At 38.5% G+C, this 25,829-nt stretch overlaps 1 protein-coding gene across 29 annotated transcripts in view; it reads left to right on the top strand.

Moving 5' to 3' along the window:
• Positions 1-25,829, top strand: part of STK33 (serine/threonine kinase 33) — a 222,230-nt gene that overhangs the window by 89,485 nt on the left and 106,916 nt on the right. The window lies entirely within an intron of this gene.

Genomic DNA, 25,829 nt, shown 5'->3' with positions numbered 1-25,829 from the left:
GACCACATGTCACTTAAGATAAATCCATATTTAGTTTGAAGAACAATGATCAGAATTGGAAATCTGAAGTATAATCTACTATATAGGATGCCCCATGGCTAGCATGTGAATAGACACTCAGAGTAAGCAGGGGAGAAAGGGATAATTTATTTATAAGCACACACATATGTATGTGCATATGTATGTGTGTGTATTTATATCAAATTAAAAAGGTAAAAGTGTGTATGTGGGTAAATGATGTTGACAAATATAAGAGGGAAAATGGCCATAAAGGAGCTTGTGGTAGGCAGAGTAACGGCCCCCCAAAGGTGTCCATGTCCTAATTCCTGGAACCTGTAAAAATGTTACCCTAAATGGCAAAAGAGACATTGCAGAATTAATTAAGGTTAAGGATCTTCAAATGAGGAGATTTTTTTGCTGGATTATCCAGGTGGGCCCAATCTAATCACACGAGTCCTTAAAAAAAAAATCGGAGAACCTTTCCCAGCTGTGGAGAATCAGCATGGAAACAGATTCTCTCCTAAAGCCTCCAGAAAGGAATGCAGCCCCGCTGACACCTTGATTTTAGCCCAGGGAGACTGTTAGATTTCTAACTTACAGAACTGTAAGATACTGAATTTGTATTGTTTAAGCCACTGAGTTTATGCTGATTTGTTACAGCAGCAATAGAAAATGAATATAGGGCTCTTTAGTACCGCCCAAATTATGAAAAAGAGAGTTTTTCTGAAGGTAAGTTTCCTTCCACCTGCTCAAAGAAGCTGAAACTGTTTAGCCTTGAGAAGACAAAGTTAGTAAGGGTAACTTAGCTCTGATCTTCACTATTTAAAAGGCTATCGTATGGAAAAAAGATTAGATTATTATGTTGAGTTGGAAGAATTTTAGGACAAGAGTTGAATTTACGGGGATTGTTACAATTGTAGCTATCAAAATTGGACTGGGTGGCATTGCAAAATGTAAGCTCCCCTTCTCTGGAAGTGCCCAGCAATAATAATACAGTATATGGCATTTTAAAGCCATTTTGCAGTTTACCAAAAGCTTTATGTTCATAAATCATCCCATTTAATCCTCAACAGTGTGGTGAGTTAGTCCTACTTTTTTCATTTTATGTGTAAGTAAATGAAGGCTAACAGAGCTTAACGTAACTTAACAGAGGGCTCACAGCTAGCTAGTAAGGGCAGAGTTGGGAGTTGAGTGTTGTTTTAGGAGTTGAAGTTCAGTGCCTTTCCTACTGCCTAATTCATTCATTTGTTCACATTTATAGAGTGCTTCTTTTGACAAACACCTGGATAGGGCAACAGGAGTAAAGTAATGAACAAAGTGTGTTGCCTATCCTTAGCGCTTACGGTCTGAGGAAGGAGAAACTGGGAATTTCATAGAGTGTGACTAACGCTGTGTAGGAGGAAGTAGTGTGTGATCCAAGAACACGTGGAAGGGCTACCAGGTCAGCCTTAGAGGTTAGGGAAGACTTCTTGGAAGAGGTGGTGTTTAAGAGTGACAAAGAGTGATCCAGAAAAAGATGAACCTGGGCAAGGGCAGAATGGTAGGAAGAATGTCCCACGTGGAGGGAATAGCACACGTGGCAGCACAGAGAGGAGAGAAGCTAAATTGACATCTGTCTGAGAATATCAGAGGGGAGAGTCCTTCCACTAGTGAACAGTTTCGATACATGCCTTCTAAGGCTCCTTCCAACTTTAACATTCAATAAATCTATGAAAAATATCAATTTTTAAATAGGTAACAGACTGCATGGCTTCATTTGGTGAACTTTTATCATTAGCTTATATATCAGGCATATGTAGATGCAAATCAGGATGCTAAGCACTGAATAAGAGTTTCGAGGTGGAACCAATAGGCTATTCCAGAGGAAAAACAGACTACAGTTTATGGCTGTCCAGTGGTGTGTTGGTAAATATTTAGCAACCACCTTTCCAGAAAAATAAGCCCTGATTTATGGCATTTGCCAATTCCATGGTATAAGCACACCCACCATGGCTAATTTTAAGCTGCCATCACTGCTGTGGAGTTGGGAAGAGATGTGCATGAACACACCATTGTGTAGTATTTTCAGCATACAAATGCAGTAGGCACAAAGAACCGCAAGATCGCAGCATAAACTGATGAAATGATTAGGAAGTGATGAATTTTGAGTATTTATTACTTTTGTTTCTATATCATTTATTATAAGTTTATATAATTTATTTATTTTCCTTTTTTTTAGGGACAGGGTCTTGCTCTGTCACCCAGGCTGGAATACAGTGGCGTGATCGTAGCTCACTGAAGCCTCGAACTCCTGGGCTCAAGTGATCCTCCTGAGCCTCCGAAGTAGCTAGGACTACAGGCACACACCACCATGCCTGGCTAATTATTTTTTATTTTTCTGGAGAAGAGGTCTCCCTGTGTTGCTAGGCTGATCATGAACTCCTGGCCTCAAGTGATCCTCCCACCTTGGTCTCCCAAAGTGCTGAGATTATAGATGTGAGCCATGGCACCTGGCCTATAATTTAATTTTTAATAGTAATTGTATTTGACAACTATATCTCAAAATTCCTGAAAATTTAACGATTGGCTCTTGCAAGTTGATACAGGCCAGCTTTAGCACATTACAACAGCTACCCCTGGAAATGCTGCTTAGGGTGTTGTCACTGTGAGAATTGACCTAGTTGTCAAAGGGCTCTCTGTGCTTCTTACAAAGCTTACATATTCCCACACCCAATGTAAATAATGATGTATTGGTTCATAACAGCAGTAGCTGTCAGTTTCATGGGAGTGGAGTAGAAAAGCTCCTATCTACCCCTTCCTCTGAATCCTATTTTTCAGCTTTGACAGGCTTATGTCTGGCTAAAATAGTCTGTTGCACTTATTTTGTTATTGTGTAGAGGAGGTAAAACATGGAGCGGGGAAAATTTTCCTATTTTATATGAGTTCCTGGCAGAGCAAACAAATGACTGTTTTTAGCCACTGGGAACTTAAGGAGTACAGTTTTTAAGTCCATTGTGAAACAATTTCTATGTAATTCCGTTTAAAGCTATTGTGTTCCATTAGATGTTTGTTAATTGCTGAAGGAAAAAGAGTCCTACCTATTTAAAACACAGAAGTCAAGTTCAAGTACAGGAGAAATGTTAGAAAGGGGAGGGAGTCCCTTTATTATATAGATAAGGAGATTGGTGACAAGTCAGATAAAAAGAATGAGACCCAGTGGGCTAAATCATCATAATAAGAGGCTGGAAGGTGTAGACTGGAAGAAATGAAGAAGGGTTTCCCACCCAAGGAAGAAAGAGTAGTGAATTTTAAGTGGAACTGACTAAAATGCTAGTCAAAGACATAGATCCTTTGAGCTGGGAAAGCATTTAGGGTTAATAGTTTCAAGATGGAGACTTTTTAACTTTTCGTTTCAGGGGTCCATGTGCAGGGTTGTTACATAAATAAGGTGCATGTTGCAAGGGTTTGGTGTCTATGTTGTTTTGTCACTCAGGTTTGAGCATAGTACCCAGTCAGTAGTTTTTTGAATCCTCACGCTCCTCTCGCCCTCCATTCTCAAGTAGGCCCCAGTGTCTATTGTTCCCTTCTTTGTGTCCGTGTGTACTCAGTGTTTAGCTCCCACTTATAAGTGAGAACATGCCGTGTTTGGTTTTCTGTTCCTGCATTAGTCTGCTTAGGATAATGGCCTCCAATCCATCTATGTTGCCACAAACGACATGATCTTATTCTTTTTTCTGGCTGTGTAGTATTACATGTGTATATGTACCACATTTTCTTTATCCAGTCTACCGTTGATGGACATTTAGGTTGATTCCATGTCTTTGCTATTGTAAACAGTGTTGCTGCAATGAACATATGCATGCATGTGTCTTTATAGTAGAATGATTTATATTCCTTTGGGTGTATACTTAATAATGGGATTGCTGGGTCGAATGGTAGTTCTTTGAGAAGTCGTCAAACTGCTTTCCGCAGTGGTTGAACTAATTTACATTTCCACCAGCAGTGTATAAGCATTCCCTTTTCTCTGCAACCTCACCACTATCTGTTATTTTTTGACTTTTCAAAAATAGCCATTCTGACTGGTGTGAAATGGTATCTCATTGTGGTTTTGATTTGCATTTCTCTAATGATTAGTGATGTTGAGCATTTTTGCATATGCTTATTGGCTGCATGTATGTCATATTTTGAAAAGTGTTCATGTCCTTTGCCCACTTTTTAATGGGGTTGTTTATTTTTTGCTTGTTCATTTAAGTTCCTTATAGATTCTGGATATTTGACCTTTATCAGATGCATAGTTTGCAAGTATTTTCTCCCATTCTGTGGATTGTCTGTTCTGTTGATAAGTTCCTTTTTTTCCTCTGTGCAGAAGCTCTTTAGTCTAATTAGGTCCCATTTGTCAATTTTTGTTTTTGTTGCAGTTGCTTTTGGCATCTTTATCATGAAATCTTTGCCAGTTCCTATGTATAGAATGGTATTGCCTAGGTGATCTTCCAAAGCTTTTATAGTTTTGGGTTTTACATTTAAGTCTTTAATCCATCTTGAGTTGATTTTTGTATATGGTATAAGGAAGGGATCCAGTTTTAATCTTCTGCATATGGCTAGCCAGTTATCCCAGCACCACTGATTGAATAGGGAGTCCTTTTCCCATTGCTTTTGTCAGCTTTGTCAAAGATTTGATGCTGGTAGGTGCACAGCATTATTTCTGGGCCCTCTATTCTGTTCCATTGGTCTGTGTCTGTATTTGTTCTAGTACCATGCTTTTTTGGTTACTGTAGCCCCGTAGTATAGTTTGAAGTTGGGTAACAGACTTCACTTAAATTAATCTTGGCAAATTTTTAGGGATGACTTAATTTTTAAAAATTTAAATATAATTTATAGACCATAAAATCTACCATTTTAAAACATATATTTTCATGGTTGTACAATCATCACACTATGTAATTTGAGAACATTTTCATCTCCCCACGAAGAAACCTCATACCTATTAGTCACTTCCCAAGCCCTGAAATACACTGATCTGCTTTCTGTCTCTTATGATTTGCCTATTCTGGACATTTCATATAAATAGACTCATATAATATATGGGCTTTGTATCTAGCTTCTTTTACTTAGCAGAATATTTTCAAGGTTCATCCATGTTGAATATATATCAATGGCCAAATAATACTCTATTGTATGTATATACCATGTTTTCTTTATTCATCAGCTGATGGGCATTTTTGCAACTTATTCATCAGCTGATGGGTTGTTTGCAACTTTTTGGCTATTATGAATAATGCTGCTGTGAACATTTGTGTACATTTTTGTGTGAACATGTTTTCAATTATCTTGGATCTAAGAGTAGAATTGCTGGATCATATGGTAGATGTGTGTTTTACTTTTTGAGGAAATCCCGAACTGTTTTCTGGCTATACCATTTTACATTCCCACCAGCAGTATATGGAGGTTCTGGTTTCTCCACATCTCTTTATACCCTCTCCAGCACTTGTTATTTTATTTTATTTGTTTTTTACTATAGCTGTCCTAGTGAATGTGAAGTGATATCTCATGCTTTTGATTTGTATTTTCTTGATGACTAATGATGCTGAACATCTTTTCATGTGCTTATTGGCCATTTGTATATTTTCTTTGGGAAAATTTATTCAAATTCTTTGCCCATTTTAAAATTGGGTTGTCTCTTTATTCTTGAGTTGTAAGAATTCTTTACATGTTCTTGATAGTAGGCCCTCATTAACTATATGATTTTCAAATATTTTCTCCAAGTCTGTGGGTTATTTTTTTTCACTTTCTGGATAGTGTCCTTTAAAGCACAAATGTTTCTCATTTTAAAGTCCATGTATCTATTTTTCCTTTGGTTGCTCATGCTTTAGGTGTCATATCTAAGAAACTGTTGCCTAATCTAACATCGCAAAGATTTACCTCTATGTTTTCTTCTAGAAGTTTTATAGTTTTAGCCCTTACAATTAGGTCTTTGATCTATTTTGAGTTAAGTTTTGTATATGGTGTGAGATATGGGTCTACATTTATTCTTTTGTGTGTAGATATCCAGTTGTCCCAGCACCATTTGCTGAAAAGACTGTTCTTTCCTCACTGAATTGTCTCGGTACCTACCCTTGTCAAAAATCAATTAGTCACTTGTTTTTTACATGTATATAGTCTCATTTCTGGACTCTCAATTCTGTCCTATGATCTATATGTCTGTTGTAGGCCAGTACCACAGTGTTTGGATTACTATAGTTTTGAAGTAAGCTTTAAAATCATTAAGTATGAGTGCTGTAACTTTGTTCTTTCTCAAGATTGTTTTTGCTATTGTAAATCCTTGCATTTTCATATGAACTTTACAATTATCTTGTCAATTTCTACAAATAGGTAGATGGAATTTCAATAGGGATTGCACTGAATTGGTAGATCAGTTTGGGGAGTATTGAGTCTTCCAATACATGAAGACAAAATGTATTTCCATTTGTTTCTTTAATTCCTTTCAATGAAGTTTTATAGTTTCATGTGTACAAGTCTTGCACTTATTCTGTTAATTTATTCTTTTTATACTATTGGATTGAATTGTTTACTTCATTTCATTTTCAGATTGTTCATTGTGAATGTGTAGAAGTACAACTGATTTTTTATATATTGATCTTCTATAACCTTGCTAAACTCACTTATTAGCTGGTGTGTGTGTGTGTGTGTGTGTTGGGGGGTGTTTGTGTGTATGTATGTATTCCTTAGGATTTTTTCCATACAGGATCATGTCACTTTGCGAATAGAGATAATTTTTTCTTCTTCCATTATAATCTGGATGCAGTTTATTTTACTTTCTTGTTTAATTGTGCTGTAGTGTAGGACCTCCAGTACAGTCTTAAATAGAAATGGTAAAAGTAGATATTCTTGTCTTATTCCTGATTTTAGAGGAAAGCTTTCAATCTTTCACCATTAAGTATAATGTTACTTATGTTTTTTTAAAATTATATTTTAAGTTCTGGGGTACATGTGCAGAATGTGTAGGTTTGTTACATAGGTATACACGTGCCATGGTGGTTTACTGCACCCATCAACCCATCATCTACATTAGGTATTTCTCCTAATGCTATCCCTCCCCTAGCCCCCCACCCCACGACAGGCCCTGGTGTGTGATGTTCCCCTCCCTGTGTCCATGTGTTCTTATTGTTCAACTCCCACTTATGAGTGAGAACATGTGGTGTTTGGTTTTCTGTTCCTGTGTTAGTCTGGCGAGAATGATGGTTTCCAGCTTCATCCATGTCCCTGCAAAGGACATGAACTCATCCTTTTTTATGGCTGCATAGTATTCCATGGTGTATATGTGCCACATTTTCTTTATCCAGTTTGTCAGTGATGGATATTTGGCTTGGTTCCAAGTCTTTGCTATTGTGAATAGTGCCACAATAAACATACGTGTGCATGTGTCTTTATAGTAGCGTGATTTATAATCCTTTGGGTATATACCCAGTAATGGGATTGCTGGGTCAAATGGTATTTCTAGTTCTAGATCCTTGAGGAATTGCCACACTGTCTTCCACAATGGTTGAACTAATTTACAGTCCCACCAGCAGTGTAAAAGCACTCCTATTTCTCCACATCCTCTCTAGTATCTATTGTTTCCTGACTTTTTAATGATTGCCATTCTAACTGGCATGAGATGGTATCTCATTGTGGTTTTGATTTGCATTTCTCTAATGACCAGTGATGATGAGATTTTTTCATGTTTGTTGGCTGCATAAATGTCTTCTTTTGAGAAGTGTCTGTTCATATCCCTTGCCCACTTTTTGATGGGGTTGTTTTTTCTTGTAAATTTAAGTTCTTTGTAGATTCTAGATGTTAGCCCTTTGCCAGATAGGTAGATTGCAAAAATTCTCTCCCATTCTGTAGGTTGCCTGTTCACTCTGAGGATAGTTTCTTTTGTTGTGCAGAAGCTCTTCAGTTTAATTAGATCCCATTTGTCAATTTTGGCTTTTGTTGCCATTGCTTTTGGTGTTTTAGTCATGAATTCTTTGCCCATGCCTATGTCCTGAATGGTATTGGCTAAGTTTTCTTCTAGGGGTTTTATGGTTTTAGGTCTTACGTTTAAGTCTTTAATTCATCTTGAGTTAATTTTTGTATAAGGTATAAGGAAGGGGTCCAGTTTCAGTTTTCTGCATATGGCTAGCCAGTTTGCCCAACACCATTTATTAAATAGGGAATCCTTTCCCCATTGCTGTTTGTGTCAGGTTTGTCAAAGATCAGATGATTGTAGATATGTAGTGTTATTTCTGAGGCCTCTATTCTGTTCCATTGGTCTATATATCTGTTTTGGTACCAGTACCAGGCTGTTTTGGTTACTGTAGCCTTGTATATAGTTTGAAGTCAGGTAGTGTGATGCCTCCAGCTTTGTTCTTTTTGCTTAGGATTGTCTTGGCAATGTGGGCTCTTTTTTGGTTCCATATGAAATTTAATTTTTTTCCAATTCTGTGAAGAAAATCAATGGTAGCTTGATGGGGATAGCACTGAATCTATAAATTACTTTGGGCAGTATGGCTCTTTCATGATATTGATTCTTCCTATCCATGAGCATGGAATGTTTTTTCATTTATTTGTGTCCTCTCTTATTTCCTCGAGCAGGGTTTGTAGTTCCCCTTGAAGAGGTCCTTCACATCCCTTGTAAGTTGTATTCTTAGGTATTTTATTCTCTTTGTAGCAATTGTGAATGGGAGCTCACTCATGATATGGCTCTCTGTTTGTCTGTTATTGGTGTATAGGAATGCTTGGGTTTTTAATAGATGACTTTTATCAGTTTGAGGAAGTTCCCCACTATTACTTGTTTGCTGAGTGCTTGTTTCTTTTAAAATTACAATAGGTTATTGGTTTTTGTCAAATGTTTTTTTCTGCATATATCAAAATGATATGTTTATTTTACCATTTATTGTATTAATAATGTGTTGGATTATTGCATTAATATAGTATACTACATTGATTTTTATTTGCTGAACCTACCTTGTATTTCTGAGATCAGTTCCACTTGGTCTTAGTGTGTATCCTTTTTATATGCTGCTGAATTCAGTTGGCTAGTATTTTGTTGAGACTTTTGCATTTATACTCATAAGGGAAATTGGTCTACAAAAGTTGTGTGTGTGTGTGATGTCTTTGACTGGTTTTGGTATCACTGTAGTACTGGCCTCAGTCTAATCACTTTATTTTTGAAAGTTAGTTTTGCTGGATTTAGAATTCTTGGTTGATAGGTTATTTGTTTTTTCCTTTCAGAACTTTGAATATATTTGCCATGTGTGGTGGCTCATGCTTGTAATCCCAGTACTTTGGGAGGCAAAGGCAGGCAGATCACTTGAGCCTAGGAGTTCGAGACCAGCCTGGGCAATATGGTGAGACCCCATCTCTACAAAAATTAGCTGGGCATGGTGGCATGTGCCTGTAGTCCCAGCTACTCAGGAGGCTGAGGTGGGGGGATCACTTGAGCCCAGAGAGGTCAAGGCTGCAGTGAGCAGTGATCATGCTACTACACTCCAGCCTGGGTGACATAGTGGGACCCTGTCTCAAGAAAAAGAAAAAGAAAGAACTTTGAACATGTCATCGAATTTCCTTCTGGCCTCCATGCTTTCTGTTGACAATTTAGTTGTTAATCTTTTGGAGGATATTGAGGATCCTTTGTATGTGATAAGTTGCTTCTCTCTCACTGCTTTCAAGGTTCTCTTTGATTTTGGTTTTTGACAGTTTGAATAATATGTGTCTAGGTATGATCTTTTTGAGTTTATGCCACTCAGAGTTTTTTTGAGCTTCTTGGATGTGCAGACTAATGTTTTTCACTAAATGTAGAAATTTTTGGCCATTATTTCTTCAAATATTATTTCTTCCCCTTTATGTTTCTTCTCTCCCTTGGGTTATGCATATGTTGATACATTGATGGTATCCCACAGGTGTCTCTGAATCTATGTTATTTTTTATTTTTTGTTTGTAATATGTGGAATTAATTTATTATGAGTATCAATAATATACAAAAATAAGAAATATTGATAATTTTGTATGCTATGCAAAACTATTCATACCTGATGATAAATCAATGCTTCCTCTAAAAACTGATATGGTAAAAATAATTACTTGTTTTTTTAATTTGGGGGATGCTACCTAACATAAAAAAAATGAAATATCAGCCGGGCGCAGTGGCTCATGCCTGTAATCCTAGCACTTTGGGAGGCCGAGGCGGGTGGATCACAAGGTGAGGAGATCGAGACCATCCTTGCTAACACAGTGAAATCCTGTGTCTACTAAAAATATAAAAAATTAGCCGGGCGTGGTGGCGGGCACCTGTAGTCCCAGCTACTCGGGAGGCTGAGGCAGGAGAATGGCGTGAACCCGGGAGGCGGAGCTTGCAGTGAGCTGAGATCGCGCCAATGCACTCCAGCCTGGGTGACAGAGTGAGACTCCATCTCAAAAAAAAAAAAAATGAAATATCACACAGGCTTATTTTAAAAAAATAATTTTTACATGATTGTCCAATCCTAGAGGCAAGATCAAACTTAATTAACATCAGTAGAGATTCCTTAAACACATTAAATTTTGTAAAGCACCTTCTGGGTGACATTATCTGCTATTATACAAAACAGACGGAGAATAAACCAAATTCAAGTCTAATCATAGAAGCACCAGCAATTAAAATTGTTTTCAAATAATTTACAAATACATGTACTGCATAAATTCATTTTTTGCACACAATACACAGCATTAGAATTATAAGAAAGACAAAGTGTATGGCAAAGTTAAATTAGAGGATAACTGCAGTTGTTCGTGAGTGTTCCTTCCCTCTGTAATTTGCATATGATCATATACATGGGATTTATTTCAGCAATCTCCTGGAAAATCAAGTTCACTTCTTTTTTTTTGTCCTTCTTTTTTCTTTTCTTTCTTTTCTTTTTCAAAAAATTTTTTTTATTTAAGTTCTAGGGTACATGTGCACAACATGTAGGTTTGTTACATAGGTATGCATGAACCATGTTGGTTTGCTGCACCCACTAACTCGTCATTTACATTAGGTATTTCTCCTAATGCTATCCCTCTCCCAGCCCCCCACCCCATGACAGGCCCCAGTGTGTGATATTCCCCGCCCTGCGTTCAAGTGTTTTCATTGTTCAATTCCCATCTATGAGTGAGAACATGTGGTGTTTGGTTTTCTGTCCTTGTGATAGTTTGCTGAGAATGATGGTTTTCAGCTTCATCCATGTCCCTGCAAAGGACATCAACTCATCCTTTTTTATGGTTGCACAGTATTCTATGGTGTTTATGTGCCACATTTTCTTAATCCAGTCTATCATTGATGGACATTTGGCTTGGTTCCAAGTCTTTGCTATTGTGAATAGTGCCTCAATAAACATACATGTGCATGTGTGTTTATAGTAGCATGATGTATAATCCTTTGGGTATATACCCAGTAATGGGATCGCTGGGTCAAATGGTATTTCTAGTTCTAGATCCTTGAGGAATCACCACACTGTCTTCCAGAATGGTTGAACTAGTTTACACTCCCACCAACAGTGTAACAGAGTTCCTGTTTCTCCACATCCTCTCCAGTATCTGTTGTTTCCTGACTCTTTAATGATCACCATTCTAACTGGCATGAGATGGTAGCTCATTGTGGTTTTGATTTGCATTTCTCTAATGACCAGTGATGATGATATTTTTTTTCATATGTTTGTTGGCTGCAAAAATGTCTTCTTTTGAGAAGTGTCTGTTCATATCCTTTGCCCACTTTTTGATGGGGTTGTTTGTTTTTTTTCTTGTAAATTTGTTTAAGTTCTTTGTAGATTCTGGATATTAGCCCTTTGTCAGATGGGTAGATTGTAAAAATTTTCTCCCATTCTGTAGGTTGCCTGTTCACTCTGAGGATAGTTTCTTTTGCTGTGCAGAAGCTCTTCAGTTTAATTAGATCCCATTTGTCAATTTTGGCTTTTGTTGCCATTGCTGTTGGTGTTTTAGTCATGAATTCTTTGCCCATGCCTATGTCCTGAATGGTATTGGCTAGGTTTTCTTCTAGGGTTTTTATGGTTTTAGGTCTAACATTTAAGCCTTTAATCCATCTTGAGTTAATTTTTGTGTAAGGTGTAAGGAAGGGATCCAGTTTCAGCTTTCTACATATGGCTAACCAGTTTTCCCAGCACCATTTATTAAATAGGGCATCCTTTCCCCATTTCTTGTTTTTGTCAGGTTTGTCAAAGATCAGATGGTTGTAGATGTGTGGTGTTATTTCTGAGGCCTCTGTTGTGTTCCATTGATCTACATCTCTGTTTTGGTACCAGTACCATGCTGTTTTGGTTACTGTAGCCTTGTATATAGTTTGAAGTCAGGTAGTGTGATGCCTCCAGCTTTGTTCTTTTTGCTTAGGATTGTCTTGGCAATGTGGGCTCTTTGTTGGTTCCGTATGAACTTTAAAGTAGTTTTTTCCAATTCTGTGAAGAAAGTCATTGGTAGCTTGATGGGGATGGCATTGAATCTATAAAATTACCTTGTGCAGTATGGCCATTTTCACAATATTGATTCTTCCTATCCATGAGCATGAAATGTTCTTCCATTTGTTTGTGTCCTCCTTTATTTCGTTGAGCAGTCGTTTGTAGTTCTCCTTGAAGAGGTCCTTCACATCCCTTGTAAGTTGGATTCCTAGGTATTTTATTCTCTTTGTAGCAATTGTGAATGGGAGTTCACTCATGATTTGGCTGTTTGTCTGTTATTAGTGTATAGGAATGTTTGTGATTTTTGCACATGGATTTTGTATCCTGAGACTTTGCTGAAGTTGCTTATCAGCTTAAGGAGATTTTGGGCTGAGACGATGGGGTTTTCTAAATATACAATCATGTCATCTGCAAACAGGGACAATTTGACTTTCTGTTTTCCTAATTGAATACCCTTCATTTCTTTCTATTGCCTGCTTGCTCTGGCCAGAACTTCCAATACTATGTTGAATAGGAATGGTGAGAGAGGGCATCCCTGTCTTGTGCAGGTTTTCAAAGGGAGTGCTTCCAGTTTTTGCCCATTCAGTATGATATTGGCTGTGGGTTTGTCATAAATAGCTCTTATTATTTTGAGATACATTCATCAGTACGTTGTTTATTGAGAGTCTTTAGCATGAAGGACTGTTGAATTTTGTCAAAGTCCTTTTCTGCATCTATCAAGATAGTCATGTGGTTTTTGTCATTGGTTCTGTTTATGTGATGGATTACATTTAGTGATTTGGGTATGTTGAACGAGCCTTGCATCCCAGGGATGACACCCACTTGATCATGGTGGATAAGCTTTTTGATGTGCTGCTGGATTTGGTTTGCCAGTATTTTATTGAGGATTTTTGCATCAATGTTCATCAAGGATATATTGGTCTAAAATTCTTTTTTTTGGTTGTGTCTCTGCCAGGCTTTGGTATCAGGATGATGCTGGCCTCATAAAATGAGTTAGGGAGGATTTTCTCTTTTTCTATTGATTGAAATAGTTTCAGAAGGAATGGTACCGGCTCCTGTTCATACCTCTGGTAGAATTTGGCTGTGAATCCGTCTGGTCCTGGACATTTTTTGGTTGGTAGGCTGTTTATTATTGCCTCAATTTCAGAGCCTGTTATTGGTCTATTCAGAGATTGAACTTCTTCCTAGTTTAGTCTTGGGAGGGTGTATGTGTCCAGGAATTTATCAATTTTTTCTAGATTTTCTATTTTATTTGCATAGAGATGTTTATAGTATTCTCTGATGGTAGTGTGTATTTCTGTGTCATCGGTGGTGCTATCCCCTTTATCATCTTTATTGTGTCTATTTGATTCTTCTCTGTTTTCTTCTTTATTAGTCTTGCTAGCGGTCTATCAATTGTGTTGATCTTTTCAAAAAACCAGCTCCCAGATTCATTGATTTTTTGAAAGGTTTTTTGTGTCTCTATCTCCTTCAGTTCTGCTCTGATCTTAGTTATTTCTTGCCTTCTGCTAGTTATTGAATTTGTTTGCTCTTGCTTCTCTAGTTCTTTCAATTGTGATGTTAGGGTGTCAGTTTTAGATCTTTCCTGCTTTCTCTTGTGGGCGTTTACTGCTATAAGTTTCCCTCTACACACTACTTTAAATGTGTCCCAGAGATTCTGGTACGTTCTGTCTTCGTTCTCATTGGTTTCAAAGAACATCTTTATTTCTGCCTTCATTTCGTTATTTACCCAGTAGTCATTCAGAAGTAAGTTGTTCAGTTTCCATGTACTTTTCAGGATTTGAGTGAGTTTCTTAATCCTGAGTTCTAATTTGATTGCACTGTCGTCTGAGAGACAGTTTGTTGTGATTTCTGTTCTTTTACATTTGCTGAGGAGTGCTTTGCTTCCAACTATGTGTCAATTTTGGAATAAGTGCGATGTGGTGCTGAGAAGAATGTATATTCTGTTGATTTGTGGTGGAGAGTTCTGTTGATGACTATTCAGTCGGCTTGGTGCAGAGCTGAGTTCAAGTCCTGGATATCCTTGTTAACTTTCTGTCTTGTTGATCTGTCTAATATTGACAGTGGGGTGTTATAGTCTCCTGTTATTATTGTGTGGGAGTCTAAGTCTCTTTGTAGTTCTCTAATGACTTGCTTTATGAATCTGGGTGCTCCGGTATTGGGTACATATATAATTGGGATAGTTAGCTCTTCTTGTTGAATTGATCCCTTTACCATTATGTAATGGCCTTCTTTGTCTCTTTTGATCTTTGTTGGTTTAAAGTCTGTTTTATCAGAGACTAGGATTGCAGCCCCTCCTTTTTTTTTTTGTTTTCCATTTGCTTGGTAGATCTTCCTCCATCACTTTATTTTGAGCCTATGTGTGTCTCTGCACGTGAGATGGGTTTCCTGAATACAGCACACTGATGGGTCTTGAGTCTTTATCTCATTGGCCAGTCTGTGTCTTTTAATTGGAGCATTTAGCCCATTTACATTTAAGGTTAATATTGTTATGTGTGAATTTGATCCTGTCATTATGATGTTAGCTGGTTATTTTGCCTGTTAGTTGATGCAGTTTCTTCCTAGCATTGATGGTCTTTACAATTTGGCATGTTTTTGCAGCGGCTGGTACTGGTTGTTCCTTTCCATGTTTGGTGCTTCCTTCAGGAGCTCTTTTAGGGCAGGCCTGGTGGTGACAAAATCTCTCAGCATTTGCTTGTCTAGAAAGGATTTTATTTCCTCTTCACTTGTGAAGCTTAGTTGACTGGATATGAAATTCCGGGTTGAAAATTCTTTTCTTTAAGAATGTTGAATATTGGCCCTCACTCTCTTCTGGCTTGTAGAGTTTCTGCTGAGAGATCTGCTGTTAGTCTGATGGGCTTCCCTTTGTGAGTAACCTGACCTTTCCCTCTGGCTGCCCTTAACGTTGTTTTCCCTCAATTCAATCTTGGTAAATCTGACAATTATGTGTCTTGGGGTTGCTCTTCTCAAGGAGTATCTTTATGGTGTTCTCTGTATTTCCTGAATTTGAATGTTGGCCTGCCTTGCTAGGTTGGGGAAATTCTCCTGGATAATATCCTGAAGAGTGTTTTCCAACTTGGTTCCATTCTCCCTGTCACTTTCAGTTTCACCAATCAAACATAGATTTGGTCTTTTCACCTAGTCCCATATTTCTTGGAGGCTTTGTTCATTTCTTTTTACTGTTTTTTCTCTAAACTTCTCCTCTTGCTTTATTTCATTCATTTGATCTTCAATCACTCGTACCCTTTCTTCCACTTGATCAAATTGGCTACTGAACCTTGTACATGCGTCATGTAGTTCTTGCGCCATGGTTTTCGGCTCCATCAGGTCATTTAAGTTCTTTTCTACACTGTTTATTCTAGTTAGCTATTCGTCTAATCTTTTTTAAAGGTTTTTAGCTTCCTTGCGATGGGTTCAAACATCCTCCTTTAGCTTGGAGAAGTTTCTTATTCCTGACCTTCTGAAGCCTACTTCTGTCAGCTTGTCAAAGTCATTGTCTGTCCAGCTTTGTTCTGTTACTGGCGAGGAACTGCGATCCTTTGGAGGAGAAGAGGTGCTCTGGTTTTTAGAATTTTCAGCTTTTCTATTCTGGTTTCTCCCCATCTTTGTGGTTTTTATCTACCTTTGGTCTTTGATGTTGGTGACCTACAGATGGGGTTTTGGTGTGGATATCCTTTTTGTTGATGTTGATGCTATTCCTTTCCGTTTGTTGGTTTTCCTTTTAACAGTCAGATCCCTTAGCTGCAGGTGTGTTGGAGTTTGCTGGAGGTCTACTCCAGACCGTGTTTCCCTGGGGATCACCAGCGGAGGCTGCAAAACAACAAAGATTGCAGAACAGCAAATATTGCTGCCTGATCCTTCTTCTGGAAGCTTTGTTCCAGAGGGGCACCTGCCTGTATGAGGTGTCAATCAGCCCCCTACTGGGAGGTGTCTCCAGTTAGGCTACATGGGGGTCAGGGACCCACTTGAGGAGGCAGTCTGTCCGTTCTCAGAGCTCAAACACCATGCTGGGAGAACCACTGCTCTCTTCACAGCTGTGAGACAGGGACGTTTAAGTCTGCAGAAGTTTCTGCTGCCTTTTCTTCAGTTATGCCCTGCCCCCAGACGTGGAGTCTACAGAGGCAGCAGGCCTTGGTGAGCTGTGGTGCGCTCTGCCCAGTTCAAGCTTCCCTGGCTGCTTTGTTTACCTACTCAAGCCTCAGCAATGGTGGACGCCCCTCCCCCTGCCAGGTTGCTGCCTCACAGATCCTTCTCAGACTGCTGTGCTGGCAGTGAGCAAGGCTCCATAGGCGTAGGACTTACCCAGCCATGCAGGGGATATAATCTCCTAGTGTGCCGTTTGCTAAGACCATTGGAAAAGTACAGTATTTAGGCAGGAGTGTCCTGTTTTTCCAGGTATGGTCTGTCACGGTTTCCCTTGGCTAGGAAAGGGAAATCCCTCGACCCCTGCACTTCCCGGCTCAGGCAATGCCTCGCCCTGCTTTGGCTCGCCCTCCGTGGGCTGCACCCGCTGTCCAACCCGTCCCAATGAGATGAACCAGGTACCTGATTTGGAAATGCAGAAATCACCCGTCTTCTGCGTTGATCACACTGGGAGCTGTAGACCAGAGCTGTTCCTATTCGGCCATCTTGGAACGGGATCCTGTGTTGTTTTTTTTTAATTGTTTACTTTTTGTCCCTCAAACTAGCTAATCTCAATTAATCAATCTTCAGGTTTACTATTTCTTCTGCCTGCTCAAAACTGCAGTTGAGCCACTGTAGTGAAGTTTTCATTTTAGTTATTATGCTTTTCAACTCCAGAATTGCTATTTAATTTAAAAAAATAATTTATGTATCACTAAGGTTTGAATGTGTCTCCCAAAAGTTTATGTGCTGGAAAGTTAATTGTCATTGTAACAGTATTAAGAGTTAGGACCTTTAAGAGGTGATTAGGTCATAAGAGCTCTGCCCTCATGATATATTAATGCTATTATCATGGTTTAGTTATTGCAGCCTTGGGGCTCCTGATAAAATGATGAGTTTGGCCTGGTTTCCTCACTCTCTCTTGCATGCTTGCCTACCATGTGATGCCTTCCACCATGAGATGATCTTCACCAGGTGCTAGTGCCATGCTCTTCGACTTCCTAGTCTCTAGAACCATGAGCCAAATAAGCTTCTGTTCTTTAGAAATTATTCAGCCTGTGGTATTCTGTTATAGCAGCAGAAAATGGACTAAAACATATATATTTATTGATCATCTATATTTGGTGTAATATAATATATTTATACCTTTATATATACACTTTCTTTTAGTTCTTTTCTTTTCTTTCTTTCTTTTTTTTTTTTTTTTGGAGATAGCTTCTTGCTTTGTCACCCAGGCTGGAGTGTAGTAGTGTGATCATAGCTCACTGAAGCCTCAAACTCCTGAGCTCAAGAAATCCTCCCACCTTAGTCTCCCAAGTAGCTCAGACCACATGTGCATGCCACCATGCCTGGCTGATTCTTTACATTACTAGAGATAGGGTCTAGCTCTGTTGCCAAGGCTGGTCTTGAACTCCTGGGATCAAGCAGTTCTTCCCCCTCAGCTTCCCAAAGTGCTGCGTTTATAGGCGTGAGCCACCATGCCCAGCCTCTTTTAGTTCTTTAGACATGGTTTCTTTCAGCACTTTGAACATATTTAAAACAGTTCATTTAAAGTCTTTGTCTAGTAAGTTCAACATTTGGGCCTCCTTAGGGCAGTTTCCACTGATTACTTCGTTTTCCTTCTGTATGGGCCATGTTTGCTTGTTTTCTTTCCCATATCTCATAATTTTTTGTTGAAAATTGGACATTTTATATGTGGCAACTCTGGAAATCAGATACTCTCCCCTCCCCAGGGTGTTTTGTTGCTGCTGGTTGTAGTGGTGGTAGTTTGGTGACCTTTCTGAACTACTTGTCTGAAGACTATACTCTATATTGTTTGTGACCATTGAAGTGTCTACTTGTTTATCTTGGTGGTCAGCTAATGATTGGAAAAGATTTCCTCCAATGCCTAGAAGCAATAAATCACCCATTCTTTGCCAAGGAACTCTACGTGCATGTTGGGCTACACTTGCAACACTAAGCAAGGTAGTTGACAACTTACCTTAGCCTTCACTTCCTGCTTGTGCAGAGCTTCCAGGTCAGCCAGAGATTAGAGTTTAGGAGCTTCTCAAGTCTTTCCTGTGCATGCATATAGCCCTATGTGTGTGTGTAGCCTCCTAGATTCCTAGGAATATGTTGGAGTTTTTCAAAGCCCCTACAGAGATCTAATTTTCCAGCTTTTTCTTTTAAACTTTTTGGTTAGTCTGTTGTTGCTCCAAGTGTTATCAACTGCCTTGGGCAACTGTGAAGTTAAAACACCTGCTTGTAATTATTTTCAACAATTACAAATCCCTGGGAAGGAGGCATTTTGTACTGGCAAGCCCTGAGTTAGGTCAAATACAGACTGACTTATAAGTGGGTTATTCCAGGGAACCACTAGATGGTAAAATAATGACAGTTCTTGGGAATGAACATTTGGAAGAGCCCTATCTCCATTTTCCTTTCTCCAGTAGCTGTTAAGCTGCACCAGGATTGTGGGTTATTACTTTTCACGATTATTTTTATTGTGGAGATAAGGGAGTCAGAGATGGGACTAAGGCAAGTTAAAATGCCGCGAAGCTTGTCGTTCTTACTGATATTCACTCATTCACACATGCATGTTTTTTGGGTTACTGCAAGCCTTTAGTTTAATATCTAGAGTTATGAAAAAGTTTATTCTGATTTTTTTGGCCATCTTTTCATTGCTTTTGTGGATGAGAAAAATTTTGGAGATCCTTAATCTGCCATTTTTGCTGATGGTATTCCACAGCTCAACTTTTAAATATAATTTTTTAGTCTTCATCTTATTTGAAAATTTTGAGCCATTTGGCTTTTGACCAATCTTCCCTTCAAGAAATGACCTCCTTGCTGCCTTTATGGACACCCTTTCCATTCTTCAGTCCACTGAAGACTTCCTCTGATTATCCTTTAGAAGTTAATGTTATTCAGAATTCTTTTCTTGGTTCTCTTGTTTCCATTCTACATATCCCTCCTGGATGATCTCACCTATATGCATGACTTCAGGTGCCTTTTCTATGATGTAACTCTCTTTCTCTCTCTCTCTCTTTTTTTTTTTTTTTTTTGAGACTGAGTCTCACTGTGTCGCTCAGGCTGGAGTCCAGTGGCATGATCACAACTCACTGCAGGCTTGACCTCCTGGGCTCAGGTGATCCTCCTATGTCAGCCTCCTGAGTAGCTGGGACTACAGGTGTGTCACCACGCCTAGCTAATTTTTGTACTTTTTGTAGAGACAGGGTCTTGCCATAGTGCCCTGACTGGTCTCAAACTCTTGGGTGCAAGCAGTCCACCAGCCTCTGCCTCCCAAAGTGCGAGGATTACAGTCATGAGCCACTGTGCCCGGCCTCTATGAAATAACTCTTAAATTCATGTTTTCTACCTAGATTTCTCCTTATCTCTGGTCCTAAATATCCACTACCTCTTACAACTCCATTTTGGCGTAATTAAGACAAAGAAAACTTGGCACATCCCAAACTGAACTGGTTATTTTACTCCAGATCTGTTCTTCCTCCTGTCTTTACTGTCTCAGTAAATGGCTGCTGTCTATCTCAGTTTTCAATGTATTGACTTCTCTCTTTCCCTCGTCAGGTCATAACTGATTAGTTACCAAGTTCCATCACTATACATCTTAAATATCTCTAGAATTTGTCTACTTTTCCCATCCCTGATTCTGCTTTCCTAGTTAAGGCCACAATTTCATCTTGCTTAAAACAATTGTAATGATTTGCTGCTTTACATCTCCTGCCTTGTCCTGCCTTCTATACATTCTCTATACTGAAGGTAGAATGTGCTTTCCAAAAAGCACATCTTATTATGTCATTCTCTCACCTGATAAACAGTGACTAACAACATAAACACCATCTCTGCCTTCAGGGAGCTTTGGGTGTAGTGAAGGATACAGACAAGGAGGTGACCAAGTACAATTCAGAGTATGATATAGTAAGTGTACATAGGAGAGGCAGAGACTCAACCAAGACTCAAGATTTTAAGAGAATTTCAGGGGAGATGATGTCTAAGCTAAGATTTGCAGGAAGAGTAGGAATTATACAGATGAAGAGAGGAATGGGAAAGAGTGTTCCAGGCTCAGAGTACACATAAGAAGGCCTAGAGAAAGCACTGGATTCCAGGAAATGAAAGAAGTTCTGTATGTGGGCAAATTTTGTTAAGGAAGTAGTATGAGTTAAGCCTGAAGAAGTAAGCTGAGACCGTATCACACAGGCTCCTGTATGTCATGTTAAGGGATCACTTTAATCTCAGTGCTTTTGGGAGCCACTGAAGTGGTTTTTGTTGGGAAGAAATATGATCAGATTTGCATATTAGAAAGAGTATTCTGGCTAGAGTATGGAGAAAGCTTTGAGAGTATGGAGATCAGACGGCTTAGTTGGAGTCAGGTTGACCAGTTAGGAAACTCTTGCAGTAATCCAGGCAAGAGATGATAGTGGTGTGGACTAGGATTTTGATATTTGGAATAGAGAAAACTGATGGATTTGAGAAGTGTTTTAGAAATAGAATGGACTTGTCAATGTTGAATGTGGAGACTGAGGGAGAGGGAGAAGCTAAACAAAATTGTTTGCATTATTTAGTTAATAAAGCTATCTATTTCAATAGCTATTTAGAACATAAAGCTATTATATGTTTTCAAGTGTGTACATATATTACTGACAAGAAAGTAGTGTTTTGTAGTTTTCTTTGAAAAATTATGCCTGATGTAAGTCTAATGACTTAAGCTCCACTAAGTAGAGTTTACTGTTCATTTGGCAAAAGCTATATAGCCAATGACTGAGTCAACTTATTTATTTCTGTGAGCCTAGCCTTGTATTTCCTATTGAGATTCAGTGATTAAACTGGTCAACTTTATAGTCAACTTTTTCTTTTCTGTTATAAGCATAAAGCTACATGAAATTGTTGCTGTTAGTTTTCCGAGGCTACACAAAGATGTTTCTACTCTGGACTTTTCACAATAAAGCAACCAATAGAACATTTTTGCAATTTTCTGTTTGTAGTATAGTGGAATATCTGACTAAAGTCCTGCTGATTTTAGGTTCAGTTTGACTTGGTCACTTTTTAATAAGACAAATTTATGTCTACATGACTTTTGTTATCTGGTTAAAAAGTGTGCTTTGAAACAACGTTCTTTGAATTTGAAGGCCTGTGTAAAAGTATATAATTTTATCACTAATACATGAAAAGAGAATCACTTACAATTTTTGCAGAAGAGGTCTGGAAACTCATATTTTTAGACTTTATATTCTTCTGCATGGACTTTTTGGAAATAATAAACTTATAACCTCTGCTTCCCAAATTATTCTGCTATTTGTTAAATGGCTATGTGGTTGGATACAGTATTGTTCAACAAAAGTAGCTTTCAGTTTAATTTTAATCAGAATCATCAATGTATTTTTATTTTAGGAAATAAAGGAAAACAATATTATTTTTTCAAATGTTACAGAAGACATTTTTAATCTTCATTTTTAAAGGGACACGATGATTTCCTTTTAGAAGAGAAAAATCCCTTGGCTCCCAAAGAGAAATCCTCTCTCTTCTCAGTTGCCTTTAAAAATCTTGAACCTGTCAGTGAAATTGTATAATCTACTAATAACATGCCTAAGGCTTATTGCCTTTTCTTGGGCAACAGAATCACCAATTGATGTGCTCTATCGATTTTAATCACACTGTTTTTATAGTTCCATTGCAAGGTTTCAAAAACTCACCAAATAAATCTGTGGATACAGATGCCTCCTTTCTCTGAAAACCTAATCATATATATACTATTCCTTCTCAATCAGTTGTTAAGGTATAATATAGACAAATAATTTTTATTTGATAGACTTTGGTCTTGGCTAAATTAAAATGTTCTCTTTGCTATTCAGCATTTACATATTTAAATTATACAATTCTTATAAATGTGGTATCTGGGTGCCTTGTAGCATTCAGAATTTAGCATGACAAGTTGCTCGTAGGCTATTCCATCAAGACATTCCCTCTACAGCTCAGCTGCAAACATCTAGAGCAAGCTCCCGTAGGGTTGTATTTTAAGCTAGCTATGAGCTAATTATATGGCAATTTGTATCTTAGAATCCATGTAGAACAATATTTGGAGCATTAGGTTGAGAGATTATGACTGCTAAAATAATTTCCTGATGCTGTCATGCATTGGGTTTTGACAGTTGCACAACAGTAATAAAGCCTCCATTTATTAGGAGCTTAAAACTTATCAGGACTTTACATACACGATACCTTATCCCTAAAACAAATCTGCCATTCAGATATATACACACCATCTATACACGTTGCATATGTGGGGGCTGAGACAACATAGGTTACTAGGGAGGAATTTGAGTGTTGGTCTGACAGTAAAGCTTGGGTTCTTTCTACTTTAGCATGAGTACAAACATTTCGTTTTAAGTTTGTGTACGTGAAAAATAGATGTAAAATTGTCTCAGAAGAGTTTTGAGATTTTAATGTTGAATAACTGTTTAGAAACTTGGGGTCTTTAGACTCTCAAATGGTATAACATTCATGTTCTATTTCTTAAAATTGATATAGCTTTATTGGCAATAGTACTGAATTTGGAGTAGGGGCATTTGTGTGTATATATGTATAAAATAAAGAACTTAATATTTCATTGTGGAAGTTACAGTGAGAAGCATCCTTTGGTATTTTTTGTAATTTTGGCACTCATTAGAAATAAGCCATTTATTCTGTCACGTTGAAACACTGACTATAGTGAATTTGTCACTAAATTCTAATATGTTCGTTCGGCAGTAGATTTTGATTGATTGTACTGGCTGGAGCCTATTCTTGATGCTTTTTAGCTTTACAGTTTATATTTTCAGCAGACATTGATGCCCTGTGCCCCCTCCATTGCAGTGTTTCAATTGCTTGCTGAAGAGTTAGTGTTGAATTTGGTGGCCACTCTCTGTTCACTAAAACCTGTGTCTGATTAGGGTCAGTTTTGGAAGTGCCCACCTAAGACTATTCCATTACAGTAGCCTTTTCTTTTTTGCAGCTCTTCAGTACAAGAGCCTCATGTCCCACTCCACCTCATCCATCTTTTGTGCCTATTCTTCAGTGAAAATACTCTTATTTAACCCGAATCTTTTCTGAAAGTGCTTCTTCCCACTTCTCATCCCAGGAGAGAGACTTGACTTTCTCTCTCCTATTGTTCTTGCCTTCAGATGGAAACCACCTCCTTCCATTCATCTGGAACCACAGGTTCTGGGCCCTTGCATGTGCTGGTGTCTCTACTTGGAGAACCTTTCCTTGACTTGTTCACAGGTGAACTCTAACTCATTCCTTGTGACTTAGTTTGAGTATTACCTGCCCCATGAAACTTTCCCTCAGCAAGTGAGTAATAATGATTTTTAAAGCAATAATATGTGTCAGACAAAGTACTAGAAACTTTACAAGTGCTATATAGTTAGTCCTCACAACAATTACATAAGATACTTGCTGCTGGCCAGGTGCGTTGGCTCACTTCTGTAATCCCAGCACTTTGGGAGGCCGAGGCAGGCAGATTATGAGGTCAGGAGATCGAGACCATCCTGGCTAACATGGTGAAATCCCCGTCTCTACTAAAAATACAAAAAAATTAGCCGGGCGTGGTGGCGGGCGCCTGTAGTCCCAGCTACTCAGGAGGCTGAGGCAGGAGAATGGTGTGAACCTGGGAGGCAGAGCTTGCAATGAGCCGAGATCACGCCACTGCACTCCAGGCTGGGTGACAGATCGAGACTCTGTCTCAAAAAAAATAAATAAATAAATAATAAAAATAAAAAAAGATAGTTACTGCTGTTATCTTTCCTTTACATACGGGGGAACTGAGCTAATAAGGGATAGGAGTAGAATTCAAACCCTGGTATCTCTCATTCTAAAAATTGTACGTGTCCCACTGGATCATGTTACTTCCTGGGCCACTTCATCTTTTGTATCACTTTTATACTTTGTTCATATTTATTATCATTATCGTAATCATTATGAGTGAAACCTATGCCTTCATAATCTCTTTATCCATAATTCAGTCCTTAGTATATCACAGGTATTAAAGTGTGTACTGGATATATACATAAACTATTAGATGGCTGGATTCTCATTTGGCCTGTTCTCTTGGACCTCTGATGCTCTTTGCTGGACTCCTAACTGCCCTCTAGATGCTCTTACTGGTCAGACTTATAGAAAACTTGCCATTAAGTGCCTTTTCTTATTGGGTAGTTCTGGTGCCAGATGCACTCTTCTCTTCTTTCCTGTTTTGCTGAGTTTAGCAGCCATGGCACATTTATTCCTCAGCTATGACATTCTAAATGCTTTTGTTCTGGCTACGAGTCTAGGATTTGTGTGCTGTGGATAAGTGGCTCATCACTGGGATCGAAGGAAACAGGCTCTCCCAGAAAACAAGCATTCTTACTTGAAATTATCTGGCTGGGGAGCCTGGAAAGTTATCTTATGTCTCACATGAATCTTTTTGGTCTTAGCTATGATTTACACGCTTTATTAAGAAAGAAAAGCAAACCAGTTATTGTTAGTTACTCTGTCTGCAAAAATATTGATCTTTTGTTGAATATGAAGATATTAATAATAATGTTTATTACGACCAATGCCTATAGATGTTGGGGAGTAGGTAAGGCCAGGAGAAGCCCTTTGGGTTTGACAATATGGTCCATCACCAAAATAAATACTTACGTGTTTATATCCTTCTAGACTCCTGAAAACCAAAAATGTTGTCTAGAACATAAGATGGGGGTGCAGTTATAGCATCTTGTCTGATAGGAAGCCTTTCAGAATCAGGTGGAAATTTAGCCTGACTGGAGTCAGGCTAGGTGTAGGGGTTTTGAAGTTTTGCTCTGAAAGGAAAGCTACAAGATGGAGTGAGGACTGCATTATTGTGGAGGTGCAGTTTTTGGCCTTGGAGACTTCACAGATACATTCAGACTTCTTTTACATGTCAGGTCATTGTCTGCCTTACGCTGGGTACTTGCCTTGTATATTGTATTTGTAAGCTCTAAAACACTGTTTCCGTCAATCAGTTAATGACTTTCAATCAGTAATCCTTACTTAATGGACGTCTTTTGCTGGACATAAATGGCAATGTAAATAGGACATGGTTCCTGCCCTGGAGGGGCTCACAGTTCAGAGTAGTTTTTGTTGTTGTTTCTGTTTTATTAAATTAATATTATTTCTGCTAAAACTTGAAGACAGGGATTTTGGAATCTGTTGTTGGTGTTTTGTTGTAGACTGTTTGGAGTTGTCAAGTTTGCAGACGTCTGGCTATAAGGGGAAAGTTGCCTGGACCCTTCAATTGTGCTTTCAACCCTT

Source organism: Gorilla gorilla, chromosome 9, assembly GCF_029281585.2.
Source record: "Gorilla gorilla gorilla isolate KB3781 chromosome 9, NHGRI_mGorGor1-v2.1_pri, whole genome shotgun sequence".
Classification (NCBI taxonomy): domain Eukaryota; kingdom Metazoa; phylum Chordata; class Mammalia; order Primates; family Hominidae; genus Gorilla; species Gorilla gorilla.
Note: the sequence above shows the minus strand (reverse complement) of the source record. Positions and strands in the feature narration are given on the sequence as shown.